This window comes from Dipteris shenzhenensis, chromosome 13 (assembly GCF_047967505.1).
Source record: "Dipteris shenzhenensis isolate YYH24624 ecotype China chromosome 13, Dip_SZ_1.0, whole genome shotgun sequence".
NCBI lineage: Eukaryota > Viridiplantae > Streptophyta > Polypodiopsida > Gleicheniales > Dipteridaceae > Dipteris > Dipteris shenzhenensis.
In genome coordinates this window covers 53,221,774-53,238,880 of record NC_141608.1, presented here as the reverse complement: position 1 = coordinate 53,238,880, position 17,107 = coordinate 53,221,774, and positions in this window count along the sequence as shown.

The following is a 17,107-nucleotide window of genomic DNA, read 5'->3' as shown; positions in this document are numbered from 1 at the left end:
CGGTGTAGTTGCAAATATTGATATCTGGCATAAACGCATTGGTAATGTTAATGTACAATGACTTAAATTAATGCAGGCCCAAAATATTGTTAGGATTGCCTCAGGTCAAGGTTGCCAAAATGTATAAGGTACGTGAAGCCTGTCAATTTGGAAAACAGGCAAGGAAACCATTTCCTAGACACGTTCAGAGAGTAAGAGGACATTGGAATTAATCCACTCTGATGTGTGGACTACTAAAGCTGCATCTATTGGAGGTTGTCATTATTTTGTCACTTTTATTGATGACTGTAGCAGAAAAGTTTGGGTGTATTTTATGAAAAAGAAAAGTGAAGTGTTTGGGCATTTCAAAGCTTTTAAAGCTATGGTTGAAAAAGAAACAGGCCTGCAAATATGCCTAAGGTAAGATGGAGGGGGAGAGTACCTCTCAAATGAGTTTGCAAGTTTCCTGTAGGAGCATGACATAAAGCAGCAATATTCATGCAGTCATACCCCACAGCAAAATGGACCTGTAGAAAGAAAAAACAGGCATATTGGAGAGGTATCTTGTGCCATGCTCAATGAAAAAGACCTACCAGATTATTATTGGGCTGAAACAGTTGCTATAGCAGTCTACATAATGAACACACAAGACTCCCATTGCAGCAATACATGGCATGACACCAGAGGAGAGGTATACTGGTAGGAAACCAGATATTTCTCATTTGAAAGTTTTTGGTTGCATTGCCTATGTTCATGTGCCAGATGAGTTGAGATCCAAGTTGGATCTAAAAGCTCAGAAGTGCATCTTTATTGCTTATTCTCTACAACAGAAATGGTATAGATGCTATAACCCTTCTACTCGTAAGTTTACAGTGAGCAGAGATGTTGTTTTTGATGAGATGAGCAGCTGGTATAAACCAGTAAATTGATTGATGATGTAGATGCACAAAATGGTAATGCTACACAAAATTCACAGTAGCAATCACAAAATATTAGTGGACCTGTAGTGTCCTCTAGCAATGGTTCACGTACTTTGCCACAGACAGGGAGATTGAGATCAAGAGGATCTCCTCAAAGCAATGCAGATAGTGGTATGCAAGTATCACGAAAAGGAAAAGAGAAAGTAGATCAGCCCATGGTTGATGTGAATGCAGGTCACTCTTATGTGGATGGTGAATTTAGTGGCTCAGAATAGAGCCCTCATGATGGGTTGGGTATTTCTTCTATTGTTACACCTAGAGTAAGGAAGACAAGGGATGTTTTGAGAGCACCTGTTAGTGAGCCTATTTTGCACAGGTCTACTAGAGCTAGGTATCCTGTGGATAGGCTGAAATATGATGAATTTACAGCCATTCACTATGCCTATATGGTCAAAGTGATACATGAACTAGAACCCACTTCTTTTGAGTAATCCATGGGAAAAGAAAAATGGGAGAAAGCCATGGATGAAGAAATGGATGCCTTGGAAGCAAATGCTACATGGGAATTGGTGCCTTTGCCTAAAGACAAGAATGCAATTGGCTGCAAGTGGGTTTATAAGGTGAAGCACAATGCAGATGGTTCTGTGAACAGATACAAGGCAAGATTAGTTGTCAAGGGATATGCACAGACATATGGCATTGATTATGAAGAAACATTCAGTTTGGTTGCAAGGATGGCAACCATGAGAGTAGTCATTGCTATGGCTGCATCAAAGGGATGGATGTAAAGAATGCCTTCTTGCATGGTGATTTGCAAGAAGAGGTCTATATGGAGCAGCCACCAGGTTATGTTCATGCTATTCATCCTGAGTTTGTTTGCAAGTTGAAGAAAGCCTTGTATGGCTTGAAGCAAGAACCCAAATCATGGTTTGATAAGATAGGATAGTATCTTGTCACTATTGGCTTTCAGATTTCCAAGGCCGATTTCTCACTTTATGTGAGAAAAACAGAGAAAGGTATTATGCTGCTTGTCATTTATGTTGATGATTTGATCATCACAAGTGATAGTGATGAAGATATCCTTCATGTGAAAATGCTATTGAAGCAGAAGTTTGAGATGATGGATTTGGGAGAGCTGCATTACCTCTTGGGCATTGAGGTGATTAGATCCACAAGTGGGATATGGCTCTTGCAGAGGCAATATGGATTGGACATGCTGTCCAAATATGGGATGATAGGCTATAAGCCTATTTCAGTTCCTTTGGAGCAGAATGTGAAGCTAAGCGCATATGCAAGTGAGCTTTTGGAAGACCCTACTATGTACAAACATATAGTAGGAAGTTTGATTTATATGACTATTACTAGGCCAGATTTGAGCAAAGCTATTGGGTTGGTAAGTCAGTTTATGTAGGCTCCAAGTAAATCGCATTTGGATGCGACTAAACACATACTAAGGTATATGAAGTCCACATTGCAGTATGGACTATTTTATGAGATTGGGGTTCAAATATAGTTGCATGGATACACTGATGCTGATTGGGTCGGTGGTATTTTTGATAGACGATCTACCAGTGGATATGTGTTCTCTTTTAGGAGTGCTGCAGTCACTTGGAGCAGTAAGAAATAGCCTACAGTTGCCTTGTCGAGTATAGAGGCTGAGTACAGGGGTGTAGCAATGGCTGCATGTGAGGCAGCTTGGTTGCATAAGCTACTTTATGATATGCATCAGTGTACAAATGGGCCAGTTGTCATTTATTGTGACAACATGAGCAATATACACTTGAAAAATAACCTAGTCTATTATGCTAGAACAAAGCACATTGAGTACATTATCACTATGTGTGGGAGAAGGTTCTAGTAGGCCTTATTGATCTAGTTTATGTCAGCACAGAGGATCAGGTAGCTGACATATTCACGAAGGCATTGGGTGTAGAGAAGCTGCGCAAGTTCAAAGACCTGCTTGGTGTGTAGGAATTGGGATTGAGCTCGAGGGGCAGTGTGGAGATATCGAGCTCCACTCGTGATATGCCAAGGTGATCGTTGTGCATTTATGTCACCGACTGCAGATGCGGTTGGTACACTACCCATGAATAATAGCTGGATGACAGCTATCTTTATGTACTCTAGTTAGTGGCTTAGTTAGTATGCCACCTTAGTTAGCTGAGTTTGGTTTGAAACCCACATATAGGGGTCACCTATTCTTTTGTACTTAGAGTTCTTTTGGCTTACACAACTAAGAAGAGGAAAACTATTTTCAGCCTCCACCTTTGTGTATATTCCCCCATTGTGTATGTGAGAAAGCTACAAGTGAGACTCCTTCCTTCTCTCTCACTCTCTTTACAGATGTATCCCAAGTTTTACATAGTACAACATTGACACAAGTAGGATGCAAATTATACATAGACCTAGAAAAGATAATTGGACCATAATTCATACATAATCCAAGGTGGAATGGAAACCCAAGGTAGATTCATAAAATCCTTGGAAAAATATGCATCACAAATGAGATGTAGCCATGATCAAGTAGCCATGATCAGACCCTTAAGGATAGTGTCAAATATAATGAAGCATTGGAAATATCCCTAGAAGTGTCCCTCAAAAAATAATAAGCATCTAGCCATGATAATCATTAGTATGAATCAAAATATAAATTCTCTTCCAACATGTCCTATCAGTTGATGGAAATATGCATGTCCATTCAAAAAACCGATTGATACTCGCTTTCTAGTTTTGAATAAAAAGTCTATGGAGCTAGGGCACTATAGGGAAACAATCCAAAACATGCTCAATTGAAAAAAACTTACCAAATAAGACCAAGGCAGCTATTAAACCTATGGCAACGTTGATTAAAACCTCAATTAAGAGTAACCAATGTGAAATGATTGTGTATGTGGAGTAGCAGAAGACTCCACTTACGATATCTTGATCTTGAATGTAGGCTTTATGAATCTAATAAGATAAGGATAGTCAAGATACTCTCTAGAAAAGATAAGATAAGGATAGTTAAGATAAGGATAGTCAAGATACTCTGTACAAAATATTGGATCATCCTTGCAAAATCATGATCTAGAGAGAGAAATACTATAAGTACAGAGAAAGAAGGCTAAATCCCTAAACTTATTGAGGTCCCCTATGAAAAGCATAGAGACCCCAAAAGGTCCCTTAAAAAATGTGTAGAGGATCCTTGAGATCCCCTATAAAAAGTGTAGAGACCCCTTGAGATCCTACAAACAATATAGAGACCCTTGAGGTCCCCTATAAATTGTGTAGAGACCATCGCATACACTTAGTGTAGTGACTAGCATGTATAAACATATCTCAATGGAAATAAGATCCCACTCTTTGGGACTCAATTTTCAATTCCCCTTTGGGTTTAAGTGCTTGGTCTCTTGGCATCCATGCTCCCTTACACTATCAATGGGTTTTAAAATGCCCTCATTCTTGCAACCCATAGTCTCAAACTCCTCCTCCTCCTCGTCCTCCCTCCTCCTCATCCTCCCCCCTCTTCCCTCTTCTGTCCTCCTCCGTCCTTCCTTATTTTCCTCATCCTTGTTCACTCACTCCTTCTCAACACTTGACCCCATGAATCCATGAAGGAGGCTAGCTATCCACTCAAAACTATGATCCTCTCTCAGCCTTAAACCCTAGTTAGATTCCTCAACCTATCCTACTTCTAAACCTTACAACCCTTTTCTAAACACTTAGACTACTATGGAGGTGATAACATCCATAAAACCTTGCGATCAACACTTATTTTTCACCTAAGCACATATATGGACCACTTTATGCTTATCAGAATACAACATGAGGACCCATGCTACAATTGTGAGCACCTATGCTACAATGTGCATCAATATATCTAAATATTACTAAACCCTTAGAGCTTGGAAAAGTGACAACAACATGAGTGTGTGTGTGTGTGAGAGAGAGAGAGAGAGAGAGAGAGAGAGAGAGAGAGAGAGAGAGAGATCCAATTTAAAGAAATAATCAACCAACAAAGATTTTTTAAAATGAAAATGGAATGACTTGTGTATGCAATGAACTTGAATTCACAATTATTAAGTAAATTTCTAGCATAGGCACATTTTGTACATTTTGTATGTGATTTATTCCCTCAAAATATTCATGCATGGAAAGAATTCTTTAGGGATGACTCCAACCCAATCAAATGGGAAACATATTCTTCTTATGAGGTTATAGAACCAAGGTCTTTCCTTGGTTGGTAAGATGTGAAAGTTAGTATTTTGACTATCCCTAGCCTATTAGATCCACTAAATCTACCGTTAAAAGCTTGGTCACTATAAGGAAAACATCCACAACAAGCTTGCCAACTCAGACACCAATGCCACATTTTGTCAAAGTTCTACTAATTTCCCATTACCTAGATATTGTGGCTGTTAACCCTATGGAAACAATGGTCAACAACACAGTGCCCACTGGGGGTGTTGGCCCCAGACCCTCAAGATTAGGGGCACTGCCCCCGAACCCTCGAACCTCGGAGGAGTACGTTGTTTTTCTACCATCTCCTAACCATCAAACGGTCACCATGAGACCTCATCTAGTGTCAAAACTAGGATCCTACCAATGTCCAATGCTCACACCATGGCTTCTCCTCTCATAATGGGGGCCCTACAAAAGGGAACTATGGAACATTGGTGGTTACATATGAGAGGTGGGCATTGCACATATACCAACATTTTTTTCATCTTCATCCATTTGCTAGAATAGATGTAAGGAGTCTTTTTGAGATTATTAGCCTATTCCAATTGAGAGTGAGCAATGCATTTAACATTTTGAGTTGCAATTGTCTCCCCACCGCTGAACGCTCTTCCTTTAACATGATCATCTTGTTTTAGGACTTCAACAATAGGATTTTGGTACAATGCTATTATGATTTGTAGTAAGAGACATTGTACTATATTCTCTAGATTTTTATTGTTTTTATTGAGTAATTGCAGTTCCAATTTTGAATTATTACCTTCTAACATTGCAACTCTATGCATTTCTCCCTATACTTATCATATGTGGAGGTATAGGCATGTTTAAATCTTTTGAAATTTTAAGCTACTTTGGATTGTGCAAGCAATTGATCATTGAGTTTTGGTGGCTACATTAACACGGGGTTGAGCATTGATTTTTGCACTGGCATTCATAAGACATTTAATGTTGATCACTTTTGCTCTAGTTCTTGGACTTGTATTTATAGTCTTTGATGTTTTTCTTCTACAACTCCATGTTTTTACCTTGTGGCACATTTATCTCTTCTTCTTCTTGCACCAATAATTCTTGAAATGTATTATTTATTCTTTTTTATTGTCATCACAAGAGACTTTTAGTCCATAGAGCAAATGCTCTACCCTCTTTACTATCCCAGGCTCTAAACATTGCCATTGTTTTTATTGTATGGTCACTCTAGCCTATATTGTCTCATTCCTACTTTGTTATAAATTATTGTGAATAAGAAGTTTCTACATCTACACTAGCAAGATTTGTTTGATCCTTTGAATCTCTATCTCTTCTTCTTGAAAACTTGTTTGATGTAATGGAATCATTTGCCTTTCCATTTCACATTGTAGCTCTTCTGGTGCCATACTGGCAAACAATTTGGACAATTATTGGAAATTTTGACTATGATATTTTATGATTTGAAATGTGGGATTAACTTGTTTGTATTATTTATACAATTGTATCCCATGCATCCATGTTGCATCGTGTCCTCTATCTTGATTGTCAATTTTGTTGTAGCATTTTGGTCGATTTGTTGTGTATCTATGTCAATTGAATAGCAAGGTCAATGATATTGTTGAATTGTGTATCTTATCTAGGTGCAATGTTTGGTCCACTACCTAATTCCATGTGAGATGTGGATGCCTCTTGCATTAGCTCTTGTGGTCACAATTCTAAACTTAGTTGCATCATTTTTCTATGGAGCTACTCATTGTCAACCTTAGTAGCTTATACTTGCTCTGATTGATTACCTTATAATTCATTCACATTGTGAGTGTCTTGGGATATTATTTTCCATACAAGAGATGATAAAAAAGCATCTAAGTCATCTATACTTTACGTTGAGACTAGTGTAGAGGTATCTTCTTTGCTAGATCTTAGATCTTATGATGATGGCCAAAAGATGAGGAATGAAGCTCTTATCATTGTGGGTGTTGAATGTACGGTTTCCCAGTAGCATGGATATGTTCCTAGCCCAATCTTGTACGGTTTCCCAGTAGCATGGATATGTTCCTAGCCCAATCTTGTACCTTTTTCATGCTAAGAAGTGTGAGGCTATTATAGGTATGAGCTATTAGCTCCTTCTTTGCATATCAAATTTGCAATCATATCATGTCACATTCTTAAATTTTCTACTCTTGTGCCAATAGTGAGAACCAATTTTGAACTTTAGAGAACCTTGCATTTAGAAGTCCCAAAGGATAGTTTTGCTTTGGAGTTGGAAATGCAAAGGATTTCTACAATGTTGACATATCGAGATAGTTTTAAATAGGTTTTTAATTGTGAGTCACTGTGCCATATTTATCTTCCTACGATTTTGTGCCTTGATATGATGTTATTGCATATTCTTTAATTCCAAGGGATTGGGAGAAGGTTGGAAGCTCTTGTGCTTGTTGATGTTAGCTCACTCTTGAGGGATGGCTTGTGTGTTGATGTAGTAGCACTTTAGTCTACTCCCATGTATCATTGAGGTAAACTAGACTCTATTGAGGGTTTCTAGTAGCATAACTCCAATGGGATTCATCTTTGTATCTGAGGGTCAAGGACTAGGCATTACCCTAGCCCTAGGCAACAATATGGAGTGCATAGGTAAGGCCTAAAGGGGCATAGAGGTTCTAAGGTCCATATGGACACATGACACTCAAGAGGACACCACGTGGCAAGCACTGGGCCAGGAGGGAGGATTCCAGAAGGAACTTGAGAGAGAGCAAATTCATAAGATAAGGGGATCTGTGGTGGGGTAAAACAAGATGGTAGAGTCCTCTATGAAGTTGGAGGCGTTACATGGTGTAGAGGTGGCATGGATGATTTTTTCAAGTTAGTTTCGTTAAGAAGCTAAACTTTAATATTAGCATCAAAAGGTTTATGCCCTAATAAAAATAAATATTTGAAAGATTCGCCAGGATTTGAAACTTTTATGCAAAAAAATGTAAAGTCTTGCCAGTATTTACATTTTTCCCTTCAAAATTCACATGAAAATTTATAAAAAAGTATTACATTCTACTAATATTGTGAAACTAAAAAATGATCTTGAAAACTTTTACCAAGATTTTATATTAATATATAAACATACCTTCAATAAAAACATCCCTGAGAGGTGGATATTCAAGGCTATCAGAATGCCTTGGATTTCCAAATCATGCATCGCGATCGAACAGACGTACCGCTTGGTCAAGAATGGTTTCATAGTCTTGGGCATAGCTTACAATGGAGTTATTTTAATAACTACATTATGTTTAAAAAAGAGGGTAGAATCTTCCAGATTCAAGGAGAAGATTCAAGGAGAACATGACATGCCAAACTCTCCTCTTATTTGTTCGATGGAATCGGAACAACTCCTACACCAAGAAGAATGTGAGGTATATCTCTATGAGCTTACTTTTATTGGTGATTTTATCTCTTTTGCAATAAGTAATATTGTTTTTTATAATGTTAAAAAGTATAAATCTTCTTTAATGTTTGAATTTAAAAGATGTTTTTCCATCTGATTTACCTGATGGTTTACCCCCTGAGAGAGAAGTAGATCATAAAATAGTTTTCATTCCTGGATCTACCCCTGTTTATAAAACCCCATATAGGCTTAGTGAAATGGAGGAACATGAGGTCGAAAGACAATTAATAGAAGATCTTAGGAAGAACCAAATTCAACCAAGTAGCTCACCTTGGTCTGCACCAATTTTACTAGTAAAGAAAAAGGATGGTACTATGCGTTTATGCATAGATTATGAAGCACTAAATAAAATCACCATAAAAAATAAGTATACTATGCCTTGCATTGATGAGCTCTTTGATCAATTGCAATGGGCAAACTATTTTACTAAAATTGATTTAAGATCAGGATATCACCAAGTAAAAATTAGGGAAGAGGATGTTTCTAAGACATCATGTCGTACTAAGTATGGGCATTATCAATTTAAAGTAATGTCAGTTGGATTAACAAATGCTCCAGCAACTTTCATGACACTTATGAATAGTGTCTTAAGGCCATATATAGGGAAATTTGCTATAGTATGTTTAGATGATATCCTTATTTATAGTAAAACCAGGAAAAAGCATTTGGAACATTTGCAAAAAGTGTTCCAACTACTTAGGGATAATTCACTCTTTGCTAAAGAATCCAAATGTGAATTCTTTGCAAAAGAAATGAAATACTTGGGACATATAATATCCCAAGAAGTTCGTATGGACCCTGACAATGTAAGGGCCATATTGGAATGGCCACATCCTACAAACCTAGAAGAATTACATATATTCTTAAGTTTGTCTAGATTTTATAGGAGATTCATCTAGGATTATGCTAATATTGTTGTTCCAATGATGGACCCGCTTGAGGGGAAGGGAAGCACCTTCATATGGGATGAACCTCAAAAGAGAGGTTTTGAAAAATTACAAGTAGGTATAGTAGCAGCTCCTGTCTTAAAAGTAGTGGATCCCAATGAACCATTCGTGGTTGAGACAAATGCTAGTGATTTTGTTGTTGGGGTGGTACTTTTACAAAAAGGTCGACCAGTGGCTTTTGAAAGTAAAAAGTTAGATCGTGCGCAACAGAATTACTTGGCATATGAGAAGCAACTATATGCTATAGTCTATGCTTTAAAGAAGTGGAGGCACTATTTATATGGTGCAAAATTCGAGATCATCTTTGATCAAGAGAGCATTAACTAGATTTGTAATCAGCCAAAGCTTAAAGGTAGAAAAGCTACATGGGTTGAATTAATGCAAGAGTTTGACATACAATTAACATATTGGAAGGGGAAGTTCAATGTGCTAGTAGACTCTCTTAGCCGAATGCCAATTGTTAATGAATTGAGTTTTACTCAATTTTTGAATGATTTCCTAGGGTCCTTAAAGGGAAATGTGAGTTTGATCCTCACTTCTCTAAAATATGGAAAGCAATTAGAAATAGGGACCCAACAAATCAAGAGGCTTTCACTGAGGAGTTGCATGGAAATGGTGACACACCACAGGTTGGTGATAAAGGACTCAAGTGGAAAAAATACACTATTGAAGATGGGTACCTACTCTACAAGGGTAGAGTATGTGTCCCAGATAATAATGACATTAGGTGCCAAATTCTTTTTGAATGTCATGATAGCCCGAGTGCTAGACACCAGGGAATTTAGAAGATGTATGCGCTTCTAAAAAGACAATTTTTCTGGCTTGGAATAGGTAAGGATGTCCAAGATTATGTATTGAAGTGGCAAAAATACTAGGTCAATAAGGCTAAATGCCTTAAGGTAGGAGGTCTCCTACACCCATTGGAGATTCTATCTAGCAAATGGGAAAGCATCTCTATGGACTTTATTGTGGGATTACCTACTAGCACACAAAGGGGGCACAACTTTGTGTGGGTAATTATTGATCAGTTGACCAAGATGGCTCATTTTCTTCATGTCAATAAAGATGTTAAAACTCTAGAATTAGCTAGGCTATTTTTGGAGCATATTTATAGATTGTATTGGCTACCAGTAGCCGGTATTATTAGTGATTGGGATAGCAAATTTAATAGCCATTTTTGGAGGGTTGTGTTTATGAGATTGGAATCTTTGTTGAATATGAGTACCACGGATCATCCATAGAGTGATGGTCAAACTGAAAGGTTCAATCAGATCATTAAGAATATGCTTTGAGCATATGTAAGTAAACAATAAACTAATTGGGAACAGTATTTGCCCATATTAGAATTTGCATATAATAGTACCAAACATTTAGCTACAGGTTTTAGTCCATTCATGATGATGTATGGATCTCAAACAAGATAGCAATAAGCTCCTAAAGTTTGCAAAACTACAGTGGGAGTAGGTTTGGAATGAAGCCTTGGCAAAAGAGATTCTCGACTCCTTCAATGACGAAGAGCTCAAGATAGAGCACGAAGTTATGCACACCCCCATCGTAGAAGGTTGGAGTTTGAAGCGAATGAGAAAGTCTACCTCAAGGTACATGAATCTTTAGAATCTCTAAAGATAGGTAAATGTTTATAATGCATTGTGGTTCTATAGGTGTCACTTCTGTGTGGAATACATTGATTCAAAGTAGATACCATTTGATTATGGGATCGTAGCTAACGTTGTAAAAGAAAATTGAGTAAATACTTCAAATGTCAATCTTCTTACCTTGTAATTAGATTATTGTGGTACCATACAAGATATCTTAGAAGTTGGACTTGGATAATTTATTAATTTAATTTTTGATGGATGCCTCTGCTATAATTATTAGGATTTATCCTCCTTTTCTTAGTGGAATTAGTTATTTCCTCATCCCATTGATTGAGCCCCTTTGTTTATTTACCATTGCCTCTAAAATCTTGGATCTCATTTGGATCTACAAGATCCTTGGCCATATCTCAATGTTTGATATCAAAATAACAACTCTTAACCCCCAAGAAAATTTGAAATCCTGATAAAGTATTTTGTCTTTATCCCTTATAAGGCTCCTAGGCCTTGAAATTTTCTATCCCAGATCTAGGCCATGGAACATTCTTGCCTAGGCCTTGCATGTATTAGGTAGGCCATATGGAAATAGTGTCACATTGGTGATAGCCCATATGTGAGTCCATGTTGTTTCCCATAGAATAGGTACATGTTGCCCATACCAAGTGAAGAAATATATATTATCCTCCAAATAGAGATAGGTAGGCCATATGGAAATAGTGTCACATTGGTGATAGCCCATAGTGTGAGTCCATGTTGTTTCCCATAGAATAGGTACATGTTGCCCATACCAAGTGAAGAAATATATATTATCCTCCAAATAGAGATCTAGTATCACAAATGTGTGCCCTCTTCTTTATGTAACTTTTTTGGTTACTCTGTAGTAGTATATTAAATTTAACTTGTTTCAACTTGCTAAATGAGCTAATTAAATAAGATAATAAAACTCAGATTGATGACAAAATTATACAACATTAAATGGAAATAGATAAGTTCTAGCTTAGTTAACCTTTTACAATTATTAAAGATTTCAATGGTGTAAATGATTAAACTTCTAATTTAATATAAGTTCATATTCTTATTAAAATTAGTAAATAGAATGATCTCATGAGTGAAATGAAGAGCCCCTTCCATTGGAAAAACTTCATGTCTACAAAAAAATGTGCCTTTCACTTTTGCATTGCAAGGAGCTCAATGCAACATTTTTTTGCAATTGCATGCATTATTTGATTCCCCATTGGATAACCTTGACTATAAAGGCCCCATAATGGCTTTGGTACTCACATAATTGAGTCTCAAGGACCCAATTCTTTGTGTCTGATGTATTCAATGACATCTTGCCTAAATCTAGTGATGGAGTAGGTGCTCTCATTCAACCTCCACCTGCCTATTGTTAGCACCATTTCACTAGCATCTATGATGTCATTGACTAGGCTCATGTACTCCATGATCTTTCCATCTCACAGCTTATTTTATGTTCTATTTGTTGAAGATGCCTAAGGATAATCTATTATACAAGGATGCATGCGAAGGATCAATGTTTCTTTCCTTTTTCGAGTTTGGGAGCAAATCTTTGCAGGTAGCACAACTGGAAAGTGGAAGAGTGCACTATCTCAGATTGGGACACCCTTTGTGATGCGACAAGAGGGTAGTATATGCTACAGGCGAGGGCTAAGCCCTCGGTAACATGATTTTTTTTAAATTCGAGGCCATTTCGGGGCCCATTTTGTTGGCGGAAGTTTTTCACAAGCACTCAAAAAAGTGCTGTGTTTTTGCTATGCGACCACTAGTCCATAGGTTGGTGAAAAGTTGACACAAAAATTGCATCGTATGCCTATGCACAGAGATATTGGGACTGATAGAATCATTCTTATTGCCTGTTGATGCATAATCGTCACTAGGAAGTGACTGTGTGGTCAAATACCACTTTCGTCAGTTTTGCAAATTTGCCCTTGTGAGGCAAAAGTTGTGTTTTTTGCAGTGACAGAATATTTTGCAGTATTCTTATGTCTAATGCTCTTTCACAGATTGTCAGTGAAAAGATTGACAAGAACAACTTCCAAGCATGGAAGTTTAGAATGACAAATTTCTTTAAGGGAAAAGGCTATTGGGAGTTCATTACTGGAGCTGAACAAGAACCAGTTATTCCTAATGTTCCCAATCAACAAGAGTTGCAAGCATTTAAAGGATGGCGTGAGAGAGCCATAAAAGTTATGTACTGGCTGTCTATCAGTATTTTAGATTCTGTGATTATGCATATTCAGGATGCAAGCACGCCGAAGGAGGCGTGGGATACTTTGACAAAAATGTATAGCACAAATACGCAAGCCGGGAAGATGCAGCTCAAGCAGGAGTTGCATAATGTGCAGAGAGATTATATGAGCATCAATGACTATCACATGAAGGTGAAGAAGATTGAAGATGCACTTGCTTCTATTGGGTCACTAGTGGAAGACGATGATTTAGTTTCTATGACCATGAATGGTCTAGGAAAGGATTATGCACAATTCCGGACATCCATTGCCATCCGTGAAAATTTCCTGATTTTGAGGAGTTGATTGCTCTTCTAATTTCTGAAGAGCAGAGAAATGGTGGTGCATCTTCTTCAAGAGGAACTTCAAAAGAAACTGTCTTCTACTCAAATGCTAGAAGAGGTAGAGGCAGAGGTAGAGCAGGCCAATCTGGAGGCCATGGTAGAAATCGAAATATGCAGCAAATTCAAGAAAACCAATCCTATGGAGGAGGATGTGGTAACTTTAGAGGTAGGGGGAGCCAAAGAGGTCGTGGTGGATGGCAAAGAGGCCAAAATGCAAACAGCAATGTTGAATGCTACTTGGTAAAATGGGTCATATGGCTAAAGACTGCTACAAAAAGCAGAATGACATCATGAATGGAAAATTGCAGCAAGGCAATTATGCATCCTCTAGTAGACAAGGTGATGACAGAAATGAGCATGTGTTTATGGTGCAGCACATAACCAATTCTGTGACAAGTGTAGAAGAAAGCAATGATGTGTGGTATGTTGACTCAGGTGCATCAAACCACATGACAAGTCATGCAGAATGGATGCAGGATGCAAGGAAAATGGAAAGACCAAGATTTGTGGAGACTGGTGATGATACTACACATCCTACTGTGTAGATTGGTAAAATTCCTTTGTCTATGCAGGATGGAAAAAAGAAATACCTGTTTGATGTATTTCATGTCTTGAATATCACCAAGAACCTGGTTTCTGTTGGTCAAATGGTTGAGCAGGGCTTGCAGGTTAGATTTAATCCTCATGGATGCTTTGTTGAGGATATGAAAAATAAAGGTCGCTTGATAGCAAAAGGGAAGAAGAAGGGCAGGATGTTTACATTAGATGTGGACATGCCTGAATTGAGTGCAACAATGTTTGCACATGGGACCGGTGTAGTTGCAGATATTGAGATCTGGCATAAATGCATTGGTCATCTTAATGTACAATGACTTAAACTAATGCAAGCCCAAAATATTGTTGCACGATTGCCTAAGTTCAAGGTTGCAAAAATGAATAAGATATGTGAAGCCTATCAATTTCAAAAACAGGCAAGGAAACCATTTCCTAGACACGTTCAAGAGAGTAAGAGGCCATTGGAATTAATCCACTTTGATGTGTGGACTACTAAAGCTGCATCTATTGGAGGCTGTCATTATTTTGTCACGTTTATTGATGACTATAGCAAAAAAGTTTGGGTGTATTTTATGAAAAAGAAAAGTGAAGTGTTTGAGCATTTCAAAGCTTTTAAAGCTATAATTGACAAAGAAATAGGCCTAGAAATAAAATGCCTAAGGTCAGATGGAGGGGGAGAATACCTCTCAAATGAGTTTGCAAGGTTCCTACAGGAGCATGGCATAAAGCAGCAATATTCTATAGTCATACCCCACAGCAAAATGGACTTGTAGAAAGGAAAAACAGGCATATTGGAGAGGTGTCTCGTGCCATGCTTAACGAAAAAGACTTGCCAGATTATTATTGGGTTGAAGCAGTTGCTACAGTAGTCTACATAATGAACAGGACTCCCACTACAACAATACATGGCATGACGCTAGAGGAGAGGCATACTGGTAGGAAACTAGATATATCACATTTGAAAGTTTTTGGTTGCATTGCGTATGTTCATGTGCCAGATGAGTTGAGATCCAAGTTGGATCTAAAAGCTCAGAAGTGCATCTTTATTGGTTATTCTCTATAGCAGAAAGGGTATAGATGCTATAACCCTTCTACTCATAAGTTTACAGTGAGCAGAGATGTTGTTTTTTATGAGATGAGTAGCTGGTATAAACCAGTAATTGTGATTGATGATGTAGATGCACAAAATGGTAATGCTGCACAGAATTCACAGTAGCAATCACAAAATATTAGTGGACCTATAGTGTCCTCTAGCAGTGGTTCACATACTTTTCCATGGACCAGGCAGATTGAGATAAGGAGAATCTCCTCAAAGCAATGTAGATAGTGGTATGCAAGTATCACGAAAGGGAAAAGAGAAAGTAGACCAGCCCATGGTTGATGTGAATGCAGGTCACTCTTATGTGGATGGTGAATCCAGTGGCTCAGAATAGAGCCTCAAGGGATGATGAGTGTGGGGGTTAAAGGTCACTGTGCCTTAACCCCGGTTATGTACAATACTCAAACACATATATAAATGAATGAAAAAAAGAAGATTAGTGTGGTTCTGCACCCACCAAACTTGTGTGGCTCTCTATCTCTCTCTCTCCTTCTTCCGTTCTTGCTTCCGTTGAGAGCACTCTCGACTGGTATCAGAGCCCGGGTGATCTAGCTAAGCGTGCGTGAATGCTTGAAGCTCAGTAGCTCTGTGGGAGGAAGGAGAAGCTCTGTGGGAAGCTTTGTGGGTGACTTTACTTGCATCCGAGTGTGCAGAGACCTTGGAGGAACCTTTGGAAAAGTCACTTTGGCTTTGCGAAGTGGTTTTGAGAGCTTGTTAAGAGCTTTCAAAGAAAAAGTCGTTTTTTGAGCTTTTCCCTGTTCCGTCCGATGACAGAGACTCCGTATTGACTTGTAGAGGCAACTATTGCTTGCTTTTGGTGTCCACTTCACTTCAGGAACCTGGAAACACCTTCATTCCAAAATCCGGGATCATTTCAGTGGATTTCTGACTCACTATGTCAGTTCCTGCGTTGTTTGCCCGGGTGTTGGAACTCAAGTTTGGAGTAACCATTTGCAGATTTGTCAGTTCCAGTGGACTCAGGAGGTCCTAAAACTTCTATATTGCTCATCATTCGCACTCCGGTTGAGTTTACAAACAGCTCTGTTTTCAAAAATGTTTTTCAGCCCATGTGTTGGACCCAGTGATTGAGACCACGGTTTCCAAAACCGTCCTATTGCATTTCGGACGCCCAAAAACCCCTACCTGTTAGTTCTTGCGTGATTCGGTGGAGGATTTTCAGAGTTATAGATCTCTGTGTATTCGATTTCGTCTCTCTGTTATGCATTTCTTCATTCTAAGGTTTTGAAACCTTAGATTTATGCCACATGGCAGTGGATAAGTGTTGACTCCCATTTCTCACTCATCAATTGGGATTTTGGAGTTCTGGCAGAAGAGAGATATTTGCAAATTTTCTTGCTGAGTCCGATTATGCAATGGCGCCCATGTTTTGAGGCATCTCAGGTTCCATTTTCAGTAGCGGTCATTACCGTGGGACTATGATTTCTTGAGCATACCTTATGCAGATCACTCTGGTTGCAGTTTGAGCAGTGTGCGCTCATTCGTGGTATGCATTGGGTCACAGTGGATGATTTATAGGCCATTTGGATGCATTGCGGTCCTTATTGGATGCACTGATAGGCCCAAATTGCCTTGTGGGATGCTATTTTTTATGGACACTTTGCACATGGATGCTATTTTATGCTGAGGGACAGCTTTGACACATTGCAGGTGATGCACTGATAGTGCTATGCTCTCTTGGATGAGACATTATTGATGCATATGCTAGTGGACAGTGTTTATGCTTGAGTCATTTGGCACTTATTGGCATTTTCTTTTGGGCCAGATTTGCTCATATGGATGC